Consider the following 19,620-nt stretch of genomic DNA (forward strand, 5'->3'; position numbering starts at 1 on the left):
TACGAGATCGCAGATGCTTTCTTTTTACTGAAGCTCCTGATCTAATACTAAACGAACAAAGTGAATTTAATCAAAACTTTTTTCAACATTTTCAATGACCTACGTTAAAAATGTGTTGCAGATTTGAAGTTTTGGAACCACTTGTGTTGGTGGACCGTTTTGAGTGTGTTTTGCTCGGAAATCTGCGTCATGCAATGCCTTCTTCCCCATGGCCCTTCGTTTCCGCGCGTTGACATCGGCTCTGCTGCATATACACACTGAGACATGACGACTCTACACAGTTGCAGCCCGTTGGTCTTTAATAGTTATTTTATTTATTACATTATATTTTTATCTGCACGCAATTGGTGAAAAAATGCGTGTTACATACCTTGATTCCAACTTTTGTTTCAATGGATAGTTTTTGATAGCTACTATGTGCTCTTATGTATTCTTGACACAGCTACTGTGAATTTGGCATTTGCATTGTGAGCTGCATTTTTCATCTGTTTTCTCATACTTATTTCAAAATTTGTATGTATGCATTATCATATTGTTAATAATGATTCTGCTTAGTTCTTCGAATTGTAACTATGCGTATTTGCACACCACCTGTCGGTTTTTACTGACTAATTTGGTTGGTGCCGACAAACATACACAGTGGTTAGTGTTCTGATGGTTTGAAACGGTGACAAATAGGCTTTGACCAAATTTCACATTTTTCGTATGTTTTGCTTTTTTATCATTAACATGTTATAGTTAGTAGCAAACAAACCTCAACTTTTTATACAGGTACACTTCTTAATAAGCATGGTGTGTGTTAATGTATTTTACATTTTTCTTGTTCTCTTGGTTTAAAATTATATTGTAGGTTGGGCCAGTGGTGTGTTAAATGAAAGGAAAATTTTTCGTTTCTCTCCCTAGGTTCAGAACTGCAGTCTGCAACTTCTTTGGTACAACATTGGTAATTACTGCACATGCAGCTCTGTCCATGACCATGTAACAAGAGATAGACTCAACTTACATTTACCAAGCAATAATAAACATAAAACTCAAAACACCATTTTCTACTGAGGAATAAAACTGTACAGTAAAATACCAAAAGAGATTAAAGAAATTGCAAAAATACACTTCTTTAGAAAAGCAGCTAAAAGTACTTGTTATGCAATACATTTTATAGATTGAAGGGTTACTTAGCTAAAACAGAGTGGGGGTTTGATAAAAAATGTAATTCAAATAATAATAATAATAATAATAATAATAATAATAATAATAATAATGATTATAAAATATCTAACATTCCACATAAGACCTTCACTTTATTTTTTTTCCTTCTTTTTTCCTTTCTAGAAATACTTACCCCCAAGCTATGTGCAGCACAATAGAAACACCTCTTCCTCTCTCTGAGCTCTACATCTTACTCATTATGGAGGGATGCTGACTCAGTTTTTCAGGATAGCATATGAGAAGCTGCAGTACAGAAAATGGCCCAGAGATCACCAGTGTGTGTGTGTGTGTGTGTGTGTGTGTGTGTGTGTGTGTGTGTAGTGAGTGAAGTGTTATGAAACAATGTGTGTATAGTGTGTGCAGTGACTGATAGTGAGATAAGTGTGAACAGTGTGGCATTGCATCATTTAATAAGTTATTTGTAAAAATGTATTGTATACCAGGAGTAAATCTAATGATTGCCTCTAACTAGAAGTCTGTAAATATGTGTATATACGAATTAGCTTATTTTAAATTGATATAAATTTGTAAATACTTTTACATGTCCTATATCCTTGTTGGTTGGTTGTTTTGGGGAAGGAGACCAGACAGCGTGGTCATTGGTCTCATCGGATTAGGGAAGGATGGGGAGGGAAGTCGGCCGTGCCCTTTCAGAGGAACCATCCCGGCATTTGCCTGGAGTGATTTAGGGAAATCACGGAAAACCTAAATCAGGATGGCCGGACGCGGGATTGAACCGTCGTCCTCCCGAATGCGAGTCCAGTGTCTAACCACTGCGCCACCTCGCTCGGTATATCCTTGTAAAAAGAGATCTACAGATGAATAAATCTACTACTACTACTAATACTAATTAACAGTATGCTGAAAACATAGGTCATAGGCTATCATAGTATGTATTTATTGTATTTATTGATAGTTCTTCACAATGACCTGATAGGAATTCTCCATTCATTTAGGTAGTTCCGACATACGTTACCACACGAAGGCAATCTACCTACACTGTACGTGGACACGGTCTCTAGCAAGAGTAGTGTGTTTTCACTACTCAATTTCATTATTTTGAAACAGTGTATTCTTGAAGATTGTATAAATCAATTTAACCTAGAGGCAATTTTCCTTATCTTCTTAGTTTAATAAATCTGAAGAGGGATGTTTAGCAAGCGAAATCAGTAATCAGTTGTAAGGTAATATTGTGATAAAGACAATTAGAACAATTGATATAAAACAAATATTAATAGTTTTAGAAAGTATTCAGATCTTACTGAAAATGTACCATTGTTTCGTTCGTCGTTTGTTGCTGTCATTGGTTTTCAATCAGCTGTGAATCTTTTTTTTTCATAATTTCGTTTTGGCAGTACCCTTTTTAGATGCTGTTTAAGAAGGAATAAGGTGGCATCAGATAGCTAACGAAGTTACTGTATTACACATTTTGTATTTGCCAACAAAACTGCACAACTACACCACCTTCAAAATCGAATGCACTTATCGCAATATCTCCTACACCGATGCAAACAGAGAAGTCGAAAAGGAAACAATTTGAAACAGGGGAGACTCAGTGTTCGGTTCCGGGAATGAGGGTCATAGCTTGTTACTTCTCTCCCCTCGCCTCCCTCCCCACCCCAACAGATATCGTTGTCATCCGTGCTTTTAACAACCACAGGTGCCTCTGATTTAAATAATAATAATAATAATAATAAAATTGATTAAAATTAATATTATGGTAATTTTTTAGACCAGTGCTTAGTACTCGTAGCTTAGTACATCGCGTAGCGTAAATTCCAAGGAAGTCCAGTTTAGGGAAATGCGTTGTCCAAAAATTCGGAAAGAGCCTATGTTACACAATTTACACTAATCTGACAACTTCATAATTTGAGTCAGCGATAGGATTAACACAGAACCCAGTGATAGTTTTCAAATCCTATATCATCTAGGCGCAGTAATACTACTGGATTCCTCAAAATTTCAAGAATACCCACGACGTTTCCCTGAGTAGGAACTAATGGTAAAATCTTGGCTTACTTTGTCTTGGAGAAACGAAGTTAAAGACGGAGCTTCGGTATTGTATCAACGACAAGACTTCAGAAATTCACTATGTGATTAAAAGTATCCGAACACCCCCCAAAACATAAGTTTTTCATATTAGGTGCGTTGTGGTGCCACCTACTGCCAGGTACTCCATATCAGCGACCTCAGTAGTCATTTCCAGTTACCGAACTGGAAACGCACCTCATCACTGACTACTTCAGTAACCCATTTCTTTACGCAGTGAACAGCATGATAACCAACGATATCCAAATTACGTGACGATTCCTAGTGTTACAGCATTTCCCTTTGGAGTCTCCTGTGCTAAATCTGAGCTTTTGTAGAATTCCAATCACCTCTACTAAAGCGCCGGAATTCAGAAATGAATAAAACGTCTATACCCCAAATTCCAGGAGTGGGAACTACTCCATCCACTCCCACCATTGCAGACTTCCTATGCGCTCGGATCATGGTACAACGGCCGGGTGAAGGTCACAGTATTACGAGATGAAGGGTAATTGAGTCAACAAGGCATGTTAGCGTACCGCGCCCTTGATGCAGATGGTTTGGCAAGCGGCTGCTGTCTGCCTTTCAGATATCATTCGAAGCGCGTGGCGCTATCGGGGAGTAGTGGGGCGGCTCGTAGTTCGTAACAACGTATCATGTGAGAAGGCATCTGCACGGGCAGTCGCGGTCAGCCCTGCGTCGCAGAAGCCACTCCGGAGGACCCCACCGGCTACCAGCCCAGGACAACAGGTCAGCATGATAGACAACGCACTTACATGGGCCTTCCAAAGCCGGAAATTCGTATGCTGATTTCTCAGCACCGCTTCTTCTGCCGTATATGGCTGCTGCACACCGCTTGTACTCTTTTGAGAATAACGAACATTCTAACAGACTCGAAGTACATTTACATCTACATCTGCATCCATCCTCCGTAAGCCACCTTACGGTTTTTGGCTGAGAATAATTTGTGTATCAGTCCCACTTCCTCCTCCTCCTACCCAGTCGCGAATGATTTGCAGTAAGTCGTAACCTTTCCAAATAAAAATATTTATTTGTTCCGAACTAAAACTGGATAGGTTTTCTATGCTAAACTTCGTGTGTCTATGCTGTTGTCCTGAACAATAAAAACTGGTTTAATTACAAAAATATCTCTGACAAAGAGACACCAAATTATGTGAAATGTATACCTATATTCTTTCTTTCTTTCTTTCTTTCGCGTACGCCATAGTCCCATAGCAATCACGGGGTCGGCGTGGTTACAACGAATTTGGCAGTGTGAGTGTTAGGGATGGCCGAAGGCTCTTCCTGCCGCCACCCCGTACCCCCCAGGATGAAATCAGTGTACGCCAACTGTCTGCGTCTAGTGTAAATCGTGAAATAGTGCGGACGTGTTGCAAATATCTGCGACGTTTGTAACTGAGGCGGAACGTGGGGACCAGCCCGGTATTCACCTAGCGGGATGTGGAAAACCGCCTAATAACCACATCCAGGCTGGCCGCCACATCGGCCCTCGTCGTTAATCCGTCGAGCGGATTCGATCCGGCGCCGGTGCGCCTACCTGAGCCCAGGAAGCAGCGCGTTAGTGCTCTCGGCTACCCTGGCGGGTCAAATGTATACCTACATACCAATTAGTTTTTACCAAACTCATCAGAAAACCGAAACTGTAATTTAAAGAAACAATCCTATGTAATTCAGTATTATGTAGTGCAGCGAGAGGTGTTACAGAAAGTGACGTCACAGTGAGTGATCTGCAATTTAAACACAAAAAAGTAGCAGAATAACAATGCAACATAAAACTGCTAATGGAATTTAAGAAGAATAAATAACGAAAATGTTTATATTCACATTCCCTGTGTACTTAAGTGCGCAAACTGACTAAATAAAATTCTAGATGTTAAATAATGCACACGCAAGCATAACACAGAACTGTAAGAATAAAGTTGTCTGCATAAGAAACGTAATCTGAACTTCACCTAAACTGAACCTAATAACAATTTACAAATGCTAAGCTAACTGTAAATGATTCTCCAATATTCTGACTCTAATGCAAAAGTTACCCTAACAAATTTTTATATGGCTTACCTGTGGCAACGGAAACTCGGTTCTGCTCGAAAGTGATGAACATTCAAATACAGCGCAGCAGCAGACCACATGAATAGGAAAGAAAACCTTGCTCAGTGCAATGCGAGGAGGCGCATGCATACTAAGCCGATCACACTTCACTCACTGTGCTCCGCAAAGTGCAATGCGACAACACATATAATGAGAAAAGGGTGGTAGAACTCATATTTGCCTAATGCGGTACAGAACCTCTTAAAACTGTATTATGGATTTATAATACCTTCATTAACAATTACAATCATACTTATAAAAATTGCCTTCTATTAAAAATATGACTCTGCTATGAAATTACATCCTGAAATGGTATTGGAGTAGTAAATCTATAACTTCTGAGTGCAAGCCATGTGAATAATTAACTTGTTTCATCACGTGTCAATAATAAAATAGGACCGAAACCAATAAAGAAAATTCCTAATAGAACTTTCCATTATCAAGACATACCGTAAATTGCGCGCAAGCAAGCAGCGCAGCGACAACAGTGCCTGAAAATCCTCTCACAAATCGGTCTTTACCAAATCATATTTCCAAAATCAGACAGCCTCTGTATCTTTATCCTTGTGCTCTCAAGCAATATCCAGACCGATCAGAGGCTTGTCCAGCAACCGTCTCACTAACTAGCTTCTCTCAGAATGCTACAGCAACGTCAACACCACTAACAACCAAACACCACATTGCTCGTACCCAGAACTTCCGCGGCGTAACATATCGGCTACTGGAAACCTCTTTTTGAAAAAAATATTCAGTATAGAGATATGAAGTATGACACATCGGATGAAAACAGAGTTTATATCACCACTGAAATTCCCTGGCAGGTTAAAACTGTGTGCCGGACCGAGATTCGAACTCGGGATCTTTGCCTTTCGCGGGCAAGTGCTCTACCATCTGAGCTACCCTAGCACGACTCACGCCCCATCTTCACAGCTTTACTTCCGCCAGTACCATGTCTCCTACTTTCTAAACTTCATAGAAGCTCTCCTGCGAAACTTGCAGAACTAGCACTCCTGGAAGAAAGGATATTGCGGAGACATGGCTTAGCCACTGCCTGAAGGATGTTTCCAGAATGAGATTTTCACTTTGCGGCGGAGTGTGCGCTGATATGAAACTTCCTGGAAGATTCAAAAAAGGTTCAAATGGCTCTGAGCACTATGGGACTTAACATCTGTGGTCATCAGTCCCCTAGAACTTAGAACTACTTAAACCTAACTAACCTAAGGACACCACACACACATCCTGGAAGATTAAAATTGTGTGCTGGACCGAGACTCGAGCAGGAGAGCTTCTGTGAAGTATGGAAAGTAGGAGACGAGGTACTCGCGGAATTAAAGCTGTGAGGACGGGGCGTGAGTCGTGCTTGGGTAGGTCAGTTGGTAGAGCACTTGCCCACGAAAGGCAAAGGTCCCGAGCTCGAGTCTCGGTCCGGCACACAATTTTAATCTGCCAGGAAGTTTCACATCAGCGCATACTCCGCTACAGAGTGAAAATCTCATTATTTATATCACTATTCTTTAATATATTTAGATAGAAATCTTACGAAGTACGGTGTTGTTAAGCCTGTGTGTGACCTTGAAGCTCTTTAAGTTCGTGGCCTTTTCGTGCAATAGGAACGAAGAATCAGTATATTGGTTGACTATTCTAGGAACGTAGGAAACGGCCTTGTCGCACTGTTAACACCCGTTCCCTCAGATCACCGGAGTTTAGCGCTGTCGGGTTTGGTTAGCACCTGGATGCGTGACCGTCCAGTCTACCAGGCAAGCGGTGTGCACTCAGCCCTTAAGACAAATCGAAGACCTGCTTGACTGAGAAGTAGCGGCTTCGCGCTCGTGAACTGACAACGGCCGGGAGAGTGGTGTGCTGACCACGTGCCTCTCCATATCCGCATTCGGTAACGTCTATAGTCTGAGGATGGCACGGCGGTCGGTCAGTATCGTTGGGCCTTCCGAGGCCTGTTCGGACGGAGTTTAGAGGAGTTTCTAGGAACATATGATCTCACAAATTTTAACAGTAAACCATACCATGACTCAGACCGGATCATTAGCAACGTCTGTGATAGGACTTAGCTCAACATCGTGACACTTTCGTTCTCCGTCAATGAACCTCTAACGAGCAATATTCAAGTATTTGTTGAACTAGTGTTTTGTAAGCTACTTCCTTTGTGGGTGGACTACATTCCCTGTGGATTCTTGAGATGAATCTCACTCAGCCTAGCATGCGATTAGTTTTATGCGGTCGTTTCACTTCAAATCGATCCGAACCCGTGCTCTTAGATGGATGTGACATCTTATGGATGTGACTATTTGCAGTGATCGTTTTTCAGTCGCTTATTCCTGAAATAGGCGATATTCTTGCCAATTTGACCTGAATCCTATAGAACAACTGCCAGGAAGTTTCAACTTTGGGATGTTTAGGAACGCCAACTTTGTGCCAGGCCTCACCGAAGGACATCGATATCTCTCCTCAGTGCAGCACTCCGTGAAGAATGGGCTGCCATTCCCCAAAAGTCTTCCAGCTCTTGATTGAACGTATGCCTGTGAGTATGGAAGCTGTCATCAAGGCCAAGGGTGGACCAACACCATGTTGCATTCCAGCATTACCGATGGAGGGCGCCTCTGACTTGTAAGTCATTTTCAATCAGGTGTCCGGATACTTTTGATCACATAGTCAGCATTTGAGACAGGACGAGTAGTTGGACTCAAAGATGCCGGTTGGGGTAATAGGCGAATCACTCGACGTCTGAATAGAAGCGGTGCCACTATAATACAATGTTGGCAGGAATGGGTGAACCTAGCCCAAACACAGCGTCAAGAAGGAAGCGTCGACCTAGAGAGATGACAAAACGTGAGGACAGTGCGATCAGCAGAGAGGCATTCAGAGCGCCAGTTTCATAATTATCATCGCTCCAACGTGCAACTTAGGCGCCATTAATAGGCGACTCACAAAATGGGGCTGAGCTCACAATGTTTTTTTCGACTACTATTGACTTCTGTACGCCAATAATCTCGTTAGCAGGTGTCCAGCACATTCGGAATGGAATCTCATTGACTGGAGTGGAATTGTCTTCAGAGATGTCCCACTTCGAACTAAGCCCCGACAACCAGGAGTGACGGTCTGGGGTGCCATTTTATTTCATAGTAGGACCTTGTGGCACAGCGGTACCTGGACGATGTTCTATGCCCTGTTTAATTGCCCTCCAAGACAAGCCGTCCTGGGCAATATAATGCCCGCCCGCACATGAAGAGAGGTTTTACTGCTTGTCTTCGTGTTTGCTGAACTCTACCACGGCCAGAAAAGTCGACGGACCTCTCTCCAATTGAGAGAGTTTGGAGCACTATGGTCAGTGCACTCCAACCCGCTCAGAATTTCGACGATCTACCGCGCCAATTGGACAGAATTTGAAACGATATCCCTCAAGTGGAATTCCAACAACTCTGTTCATCAATGCCAAGCCGAATGACTGCTTGCATAAGGGCTAGAGGTGGATCAACGTGTTATTCTGAAATTTTAGTCAATGGTTGGTACATGTGTAACGCGTTTGCCATTGCCCTCGTATTCGGATAATTCCTTCGTGGTGTGCCTTTTTTTTGTGGCTTTGGGCGCCAAGATGCAAGATGTGCGATTTGTAGGCAGTGCATATCGCAGTTAGTGGTTAATACCAACACCGTGAAAGTGTGCGAGAGAAATAGAGGTAGTGTGAAAAAACGTTTTTGGACCGGCCCTGGGTAAGCCCGAAGCTACTTTATGGCTGAAGATTTCTCTCCTTAGAGAATGACATGCTGTATTCTGTTTGTTATAAATCGATTCTGTTCTCTGTAAAACATTGTTTCTTTCGTGTCTTCTTCACCGGAAACAATTTCGGCGCCGTCTCACCTCTGGTCGTCTTTTTTTTCCACCAGTGCGTCTCAGGGGGTCCGAGTACGAATAACGAGTAACGATACGCTACACGGAAATAACGAGGTATTGTTATACACCTCATATGAATGCCAACAACCTTTGAAACTTCAGTAAGAGGAAGGTAATGAAAAGTGGGTCAGCTGAGCTCATGATACTCAGCGCATTTTCCCGTTATTTTTTTACTACCACAGTAATAATTATACTGACGTAGTGAACTCTGATGAATACTACATAAGAACGGCAAAGCTGTTCTCAAAATACTGGTTTAGTAATTTGATATTTACCCATTGCACCACCGCGCGCAAGAAAGATTTTTATATTATATTAGATTCGTGCGTAATTTCGTAGCGTTTTTGTTTCGTGTAATGGTATTCCGGTTGCTATGGGTTTATTTATCGACTATCGTCTCCGTGTGCGGGGATAATACCATTGGACAGAGCACGGCAAGAAAATGGTTTTCTCGCTTTAAGAAGGATCATTTCGACATTACTGACTCTCCACGTTCAAGAAGACTTTCGTGGTTTGATCGAGATCGTTTAAGCACATTAATCCACAGTGATTGTCGGTGTATTCGAGAACTGGTAAATGTGATGAACTGTGATCGATCCGTCATCGTGCCACATTTGCATCAAATGAGGAAATTCAAATATCAAGTGTATATGTACCGCATGCTCTAAGCCAAAATCACATAAATTAACGGGTTGCCATATGTGCATCTCTGCTTGCTCACCGTCAACTGGCTCGTTAGAACAATCGACCATTCTTATCTTGTATTGTTACTGGTGATGAGAAATGGTGTCTTTATGCTAAGGCAGAAAACGAAATGGCTGGCCCAAAACAAAGCAGCAATTCCCCGAAAAAAGACTTGTACGCGTCCATGAAAGACAATGTTAAGCATCTGGTGGACCAACGACGGTGTGATGTACTATGAATTGCTTCCTCGAGGAGTAGCCGTCACTACTGACATTTATTGTCAATAACAGAGACGTCTTGCAGACACAATAGAAGAACAACGACCAGGAAGGCAGTGTGAAGTGAAGCTAGGCCGCGGTAACGGCTGCCCGCGTTCCGCTAGACTGACAGAAAATACTACACAGGAGTTGGGTTGGGAAGTCATTCCGCACACACCTTATTCACCTGATCTTGCACTCTCAGATTTTCAGCTTTTTTCTATGGAACAACCTTCAAAGAACTTCCTTTCCCGATGAAAATGCGCACCGAACATGGCTCGACGTGTTCTTAGTCTCAAAACCACGTGATTTCCATAGACGCGGGATCGAAAAGTTAACCCAGTATTGGCAGACTATTGTAAACAGTGAAGGAGACTATGTTATTCATGACTAATTCCTCTGTTATGTGCATCTTGTTGTGATATTAAACTTATTGAACAACGCTGCAAACTTACGCACCAACACCAATATTAAGAAATTCAAATGTCCCCGCAGTGCAATCCATACGGTACCACTAAGGGACGTATGCTACAGCATTATTTAATTTTAGCAAATCGTATGATAAATGAGGAGTTTTCCTTGGACATTTAATTAGCGAACAGGTAAAAACAGCGTTTCTTCGTTGCATCCAAGTTTTAATGCAAAAACCACCAAATACATCACTTTACTTTGTACGCTATGATATCGAGTAGAACGTATGTATGGTCTGTTTCTAATTTTAGTAACCAAAGACGTGGATAATCAATGCTTCTTGACAGTAAGATAGCTCTACAGTACCGCATTTATTCGGTTTAAATTTACGTCGCTGCTTTTACAAATCTGACAAGAAAATATTCCATTACCGAAACTGGCGTTTGGCTACTTGTTTGTGTGATTCCCGTACTCGAAATTTTGTTTACGTTGACTTAACCGCAGTGTAACTCGAAGTCTACATTAGTTGGGATAGTGGCAATTTGGTTTTGAGGTGTCGAAAGTCATGAAAGTGTATATTAATTAGAGATCGTGTTAGCAGATTGATTTGTAATGTCACCGTACCTTTCGTTACCAGCAACTAAGACTGCAAGGTAAGTCTAGAAAAGCTGTATTACATCATAAAAAGGCCGCTGGCGAGTATTTTGGTACAATTTTTTTTTTTAATTTCATAATGACCACTAAAATGGTTACACAATACCAGCAGCATTTTGGGCAGCCCAAATTCCTTGCATTCTTTCTCTGAGAGGCTGTTTCCCTCTGCGCATTCTTTGCCCATTTCCTGTTTATCAGAAAATCCTTTAAACCTGTCGATTACTCAGCTTTGTCCGGATTGAGACGTATACCCATATAATGCAACCTGATCGAGACGCTTTCTCGTCTGACAGACACATTTGTCAGAAACATTAGTTCCACTGTCAAGCAAAAATTTGTTTCCTCAATCTCTTTTCATCCTTCATAAACGGATGTCCGTAGCATTTTGTCTTCTTTATCTAGTTGACTTGATTAATCTTTCATGTTGATTCTAAAGTTCTTCTCTTCCTTGTACGCCATACAATCCATCTACGTTCATCAAAACCTCCTCACGGACGATTTTTCTCTTGAACTTCTGTCATTAAGAGACACTCACTAGAACATCGAACACACGGTTCGTTTATTGGCGCACTGCTTTTCTTGCTTTATATTAATGATCTTCCATTTCATTTGAATAAGGGGACACAATTAATACTATTTGCTGATGATGCAGGCGTTGTTGTTGTGAGAAAATCTAGCAAAGAGGCACTCACAGCGAAAGCAGCATGATGTTTTTGTGAAAGTTGCTGACTGATTTTGTATAATTACTTTCAATTTTGAAAAAAAAGGCATCCAGTTTTGCACAGTCAAAAATACCCAAACTTCTAATCACCTTGTTTACTAAAATAAATAGGATAGAGAGTCGTAAATTCTTGGGTGTGCATACTGATGAAAACCTTAACTGGAAAAACCATACAGTAGACCTGCTTATACATTTAGGTTCGGCTACTTTTGCCAAAGAATAACTGGCGACTTTGAGTATACAGATGCCAGTAAGTTAACATATTTTGCATATTTTCATTCACTGATGTTTTATGGAAAAGTACTACGTGGTAACTCCTAGAGAACTGCATCCGAATCCTTGTGAGCGGCGTTCACGAGATGGTACATTCGTAGAACAGCGTAATCAACAGTTTCTCGCTGAAGTTCCGGTGGAATCTGAGCAACGTGTATACTGGTCTTCGGCTCCAGTGGAGACCGTACGTTTCCCTCGTAAATGCGTTTTCTTATATATCCCCAGAGCAAGAAGTCACATGACTTCAGATCACGTGACCTTGCAGCCCATGCATCTGGAAGACCTCTGGAGGTAGCACGTTACTTGAAGGTTGCATTAAACAGATGTTTCACTGGGTAATATGAGGTGTTGCCCCATCTTGCGCGAAATCATTGGTTTCCACACACTTGCGCTCCTCGAAACCAGGAATCACATGCTGTATAAGGTGGTCTCGATAACGTGCAGTCGTCACGGATCACTTGACAGGCCCGGTGGGTGTGCCCTCTTCAAAGAGGAATCGACCGTGAATAAAGTTGATTGCGAATCGACACCACAGATTCACATAGGGCTAGAGCAACGCCTCTTCGTGCACAACGCGCGTTTTAACAGTACTCCAAATTCGGCAGTTCTGTGCATTCACAGTTTCCCGCATTGTAAAATGTGCTTCGCCACTCTATAAAATATTGCTCAGCCACACGTCAACCACTTCAGGCAAATTCAGAGCACTGCTGTGGATCATGAGGCTGCAGCTGCTGCACAGTCTGGGTACTGTACAGGTTCCAGTGTAAGACAGTCTGCAAGACTTTTCGTACTGTTGACTATAGGATGGACAGTTATCATCACACTACACTCGCACTAGCGCTACCAGGGGCACGTGATGCACAGTCACTTACAGCAAACTTGTCAGAAACTCTCACTTCTCTTCTAGGTGACACACCAAGCTCATCTGTATTTTCGAATTTCATTATCATCGTCTTCAAAGCATTTAATGACGGAGGAATCTTCTCATCTTTCAATCTGTATACTCTCTCAACGAAGGACTAATTCCTGCTGTTCGCATAGAACAATTGCACTAGCAGCACACGGTCTCACTTCTCGATAACCATACTGTTCACTCACGTTATGACTTATGAAATAAGAGCGTCAACGTTATACCGTCATACAAACAGCGTACAGTGGCAAGAATTTGAACTGTTTTCTTTTTTTTTTTTTTTTTTTCGGCGTAGCTCGTTACCGCATTAACGCATCAGCATATCTACCAAGTTTCTCCACAACATTATGTTGCTGAAATTTAAGCCCTGGATGGTTCTGCTGTGAGGGTGGCGCGGATGACAGCCAAAGGGTCCTACTATAAAAGAAATGGTACCCCACACCATCATTCCTGGTTGTCGGACCGTATGGTGGGCGACTACATCTGACTGGGACGTCTCCAGACAAATTTTCGCTGGTCATTGGCGCTCATTTCGAAACAGGATTCATCACTGAAGGTAGGTCTTCTCCAGTCAATGAGATTTCAGGCCGAAGACATGTCTGGAGACGTCTGAGGCAGTAGTGAGATGCCATTCTGACTGTAGCCGGCCACAACGCCCGACCATCAGGAGTGATGGTCTGGGGAGCCATTGCTTTCACACCAGGGCCGCCTTTTGTTGTCATCCGCTGCGTCCTTACACCACAACGTCACGCCGACGATATTCTAAGTCTCATTTTTTTGCCCTTCATGGCAAGCCATCCTGAGCTTACATTTGACCAAGATGATGCCCGCCCATACGCGGCGAGTGTTTGTAGCGTTTGTCTTCGTAATTTCCAAAACCTACCTTGGCCAGCAAGGTCGCCAGATCTCTCCCCAGTTGAGAACATTTCGAGCGTTATGGGTAGGCCTCCTCAACCAATTCAGGGTTGAGACGATCTATCGCGACAGTTGGACTGAATTTGGCACGATATCCCTTAGGAGGACCTCCAACAACTCCCTAAACCAGTGCAAGCCGAATAAGTGCCTGCAGAAGGACCAGAGCTCGATCAACGCATTATTCACTTGTTCAATTTGTGAAGCTCTTTCTCTTGAATAAATCATCCATTTTGTCTGAAATTGTAATCATTTGTTTGTTTGTACATGTAAATGACCTCTACCGGTTTCCGTCCCATTCGGATTCGACGTTTTTTATGTGTTACAGTGAATTTCTACTAATTACTTTCGTAACGAAAGGTTTCGTTGCGTGTACCGGTTTGCATACGATGTCTCTTGTTTGTCAATACGTCCAGCCCGTGTCAATACGTACATGTTTAGGTCCCAAACACCGTAAGTCTTTACCGTGCGTGGTAGCCGCGCGTTCTGAGGCGTCTTGCCACGGTTCGCGCGGCTCCAACCGTCAGAGGTTCGAGTCCTCCCTTGGGCGTGGATGTATGCGTTGTCCTTAGTGTAAGTTAGTTTCAGTTAGATTAAGTAGTGTGTAAGCCTAGGGACCGATGACCTCAGCAGTTTGGTCCCATAGAAACTTACCACAAACTTCCAAATTTTCCATAAGTCTTGCTTTTGCAGTTTTGATGTTAAATAGTTCGACGTGCTACTGACATTGTTCATTTACCGCTATAAATGCATCCTTCCACTTCTTTCAGTTCCTCTTGAACCTGAAAGTTAAACAGCATTACTCATATGCTGGAAACCGGTCTTCCACCTACAACATGTTCCTCATCCTTTATAATTTTTCGCTTTAAACATCACATGAGCTCAGATAGGAGTGGATTGGGAAAGGAAATCGAGAACTGGTTTGTATCGGAACAATCCCAGAATTCAGCATAAGCTACTTTGCTTCGTTGTACGGAATTTTGGAGGCGACTCAAGACAAACTAAGTCGAGTGTTTTCGCCACTGTACTGCTTCCCTCGATTCGTACACGTAATTTCATGCGTTGGGCGACACCCGACAAAGCCTCTGGATATAGGTTCTGTCCTGTCATGGTCGCCACATTTCACACGCCTTTTTCTCGGCTACTGTTCCTGCTAAAACTGGCGGAAGAAATCTTGTGAGTGTTTTGCCTACGCAATAGTCTCTCTCCTCCTCAGTGAAATATAAAATAAGTTAGTGCTATTTTGAAGTAATGTAGTCCACATTAACTTCATCTAAATTTATATCTATATTCCGCGAGCCACATTGCGATGTTTGGCGTAGGGTACTTTGTTCACTACTGTCACTTTCCCTATTCCTGTTCCAGTCTCGAGAATTTGCGGGAGAAACGATTGCCATTAAGTCTCCATGTGACCTTTAACATCTCTAATTTTGCATTCATGGTCTTTTCGCTAGATGTATGTAGCAGGAAGCAATGACTACATCTGTAGACTCTTCAAGGAACGTCCGCCTCGGAACATTAACAGTAAACCACGCATTATCCAGAGCACCTCTCGACAGGAGATGATACCTCACCAGGTCACTAAATTAACCTCTAACTAACGCGCTACTCTTCTTTGCATCTTCTCTGTTTTCTATATCAGTCTTATCTTGTGCGACTCCCAGACTCACTAGCAATAGTCAGCTATTGGCCTAAAGAGGATTTCGCAAACTAGTTTCTTCCTGGTTGGAGTAACCTTCCTGAGGATTCTTCCAATGAATCTCAGTCTGGCATCTACCGTACCTGCAATTAGTTTCAAGTGTCGCTCCATTTTAAATCGCTCCGTATACATACATGCTAAATATTTTAATGAAGTGACTGCTTCCAGTAATTGTTTTGAAGTGTTATAATCATACAATAATAGGTATTTCTCCGTATGTATTCGCAATACATTAATTTGTTTATGTTGAGGTTCAGCTCCCAATTCCTGCATCATCTGCAGGTCTTCCTGCATTTCGCTACAGTTTTCTAGCATTGCGACTTCTCTATATACAACAACATAATCTGCGAAAAGCTTCGTGGAGATTTCGACGTGGTCTGCTATGTTAAATAATGTATATGTATTGTCAAATGTAATTGACCTAAAACGCTCCTTCTGGGCTACGCCCTAAGTTACTTTTACGTCGGAAGACAAATGAGAAAGGCATGCCGTGTTCTATTTGGTATAAACTTTCAATCACGTAGTTTATCTGATATTCTGTACGCTAGCACTTTTTTTCATTACGCGGCAATGCTGATCTGTATCACGTGCCTAACGAAGTTAAGGAACACGGCATCTACGTGGGCGCCTGTATGTACTGCTTTCTTGGTCCTGCGGACGCAGAGAACGTGCTGGGTTGCACACGATTGTTGTGTTCGGAACCCATGATGTTTCCAGCTGACGAGATTTTCAGTCTTCAGAAATGTCATAATGCTATTGCATAATGAAACTTACCTGTTTATTCACAACAATGATACAAAGTCGCGAGCGCCCCTTTCTTTGGGCCTGCTCTATTACTCGGCTACCGCTAGAGGAAAAGGTGCCTCATTCTATACACATTTATTTTCTACAAATTAAAATTAATCGGCAGCAAAGATGAAAATTGTTTGAGTGGACGCCAATCACTGATAAAGAAATACTTTACGAGTAAACGAAGTAATGACGAAAACGATATCTAACACCATGAAGCTAAAGAGTAACAGTTATGCCGCAGCCAGGGGAGGTGCGATAATTATAGTAGACAGAGATTAATTCACCCAAATAGATAACATTGGTAATCCTCACAGTTGTTGCTTTTAGTAATTTTTTTCACATCAACAGGTATGTTTCTCGTTTACGACGGACATGCAATACAGGAAAATTGTTACATAAAGACCGCGCGACTGCTACGGTCGCAGGTTCGAATCCTGCCTCGGGCATGGATGTGTGTGATGTCCTTAGGTTAGTTAGGTTTAAGTAGTTCTAAGTTCTAGGGGACTGATGACCACAGATGTTAAGTCCCATAGTGCTCAGAACCATTTAAATTTTAATGTTACATAAAGAAATCGCAGGACAGAGCTGACTGTCCACAGCGATATTTAGCGTGTCTGATTTTAGTGCATTGTTTGTATAGACATCGTTAGGGTACTTTAAATCTTCCGTGAAAACTAAATACCTCAATTCAAAGTCCAGCCTTACATGATGAAGAAGACTCAGCGTTACGCTGCTGTTTTGGATGCTAGTGTCTGGCGATAACGATAGTACTGTGTCATCCTTAGATGACTAAACTGTCAGGGTGATCCGCAATTTGTGCTTACATAAATCTGAGTATATCAAGAGGCCTTCTAATTTGTCACTGATATGCCCGAATCTCGACTACAGAATTCAAGTTAACCATATAGAACTGCAAACAGAATATTTCACCTGCATTAGTCTGACACAGCTCGCCCGCCGCATATGGGGAGTTGAATTTAATGTGTCTGAGACTACATCTTGGGTAGTTACTAAGTCCAGATGCAATATCTGGAGGTAGAACATGTTTTCTTTACATTTTACCTATCAGAAGAATCTGGTCTCCACTTAAAACCAACTGTATAGGAAAATAAGATACATATTAGTACTTGACACATTTTAGGCAACAGAGGTTTGATGAAAAATAAAAGAACTTTCCGCTAAACGAAACTATTTCATGTGCAACTTCAGAGGAATTAATTAACAATCCGACTATTTATCCATATAACACCATGTGCTTTAACGAAGAAGAGTCGACACTTCAATCATCATCTAGAAAAATAAAGTTAGTTGCTTCCTGGCACACACCCGCAGTCATACACTGAAATCCCCGCGCCTTTGGTTTGGAGCCTGGTGGAAGTCTTTTGCCAGCGACACAGACGATTCTGTGGCGATCTTTGATGTGAATTTATCGACCTCCACTGTCCGGTGGAGAGTTGTAGGACTCCCCTTAACAGGTCAGGCGTACACTACACGCAGCAAGCAACTACTGTGGTAGCTAAGAACATACACTCTTTGACATAAAACTCGACCGGCGGCCGGCCGCTGCAAGAGCTAAGTCCGCGCCGATCGCGACATGGGACAATAAAACTGGCCAACTCGCTAATTCTCTAAGTCCGGCAATCTGCACAATCTGGCAACACTGTAGACTGCGGCACTTCCTGGAGGAAGTCTTGTCCCATATAAGAGAAACAATACAACGTTTACACCTGTGGTATAGCGGTACCGTGCGTTATTTCTACCTACAATGTCTGTGGATCGAAACTAGCTGGCGCAAAAAATTTTTATAGCCTCTTCCAACTTAATGCTAAAGACGTGAATGTAATGGTAATGCAGATTCAATCTATTTCACTTTCTATCACACCGATAACAAACTTTTATCAAGTAACCATTTTGCGGCAGATTTCTTGCGGAGTGTCCTCCTCTGGACGCCGCATGCGGCAAAGCTGCGGGATCCATTTGCTGGCTACCGGCAGCGGCCGTGGCGACAGCAGCGCCGCAGCACTCCCCCATTCTTTATCGAAAGCGCCTGCTACCGCTCATCGCTTTTGATAATTTAAAACGCTTTATTATTATTAAATGTTGTTCCATAGAAGATTTCTGCGATTTCCATTCACGCTCGAAAGCAGCATCGACCGACGCCCTGATTAGTAGATTGGTACTGTATTACATTCAAAAATGTTCAAATGTGTGTGAAATGTTATGGGACTTAGCTGCTAAGGTCATCAATCCCTAAGCTTCCACACTACGTAATCTAAATTATCCTAGGGACAAACATACACACCCATGCCCGAGGGAGGACTCGAACCTCCGCCAGGACCAGCCGCACAGTGCATGACTGTATTACATTATTCGGCAAGAGCTGCGTATGGTCCGAAATTAATTTTACAGACTTAGACGAAATTAAACCACCTCACTACATTCGATGAATTTATAAATGCTTCATACCTCTTTCTTTTCCTTTCAAAGCCCATTATTTGTGCAACTTTTGGCCAATATTCGGATGTTTTCGTCAAGTCAGAGTGAGTTACTGTGGTGTAAAGTGTATTACAGTTTTTGTTTCATTCCTTATGGTAAGTCTTTGAGATAAACTGTGTGAATACCTTGCAATGCATGCTCTGTAGCAGTGCAGGAACACTGCACATTTTGAGTTCCATGTATGGATTCATGAAGTATTTAACGTTGATCGGAAGTGATAGTTAAGGTCATCAGATTTAAACCAGAAAAATGCATCGATTTAGAGGTTTCATAGAATGGAAAGGAATTGCTAACGCCCGTGTCAGCAAACGTCTAGAAGTTAAATGCTATTGCAAAATTTTGAAGAGAGGAACTATATTTATCTACATGTTCACTTCATAAATAGCCTCCTGACATGTTAAACCTATATGACAAACAAAGCTCAAATTCGAATCGTTGACAGTAGGTTTGAATCTTTTCAGAAACTATTTTACAGTGAAGCACCTTGGCATTTGCAAAACAGATATTCATGATATTAACATAATTTACTAAGTCGAAATTGCAAGAAGATTTATGTGTA

At 42.0% G+C, this 19,620-nt stretch overlaps 1 protein-coding gene across 1 annotated transcript in view; it reads left to right on the forward strand.

The window, feature by feature from the left end:
• Positions 1-3,846: 3,846 nt before the first annotated feature.
• Positions 3,847-19,620, forward strand: part of LOC126418582 (UDP-glycosyltransferase UGT5-like) — a 139,922-nt gene continuing 124,148 nt past the window's right edge. Inside the window, exon 1 of the mRNA XM_050085401.1 lies at positions 3,847-3,984. The gene's annotated coding sequence lies outside the window, so the exon portion shown is untranslated. The remainder of the gene's footprint in view (positions 3,985-19,620) is intronic.

The sequence above is a fragment of the Schistocerca serialis genome, chromosome 9, assembly GCF_023864345.2.
Source record: "Schistocerca serialis cubense isolate TAMUIC-IGC-003099 chromosome 9, iqSchSeri2.2, whole genome shotgun sequence".
NCBI classification, from domain to species: domain Eukaryota; kingdom Metazoa; phylum Arthropoda; class Insecta; order Orthoptera; family Acrididae; genus Schistocerca; species Schistocerca serialis.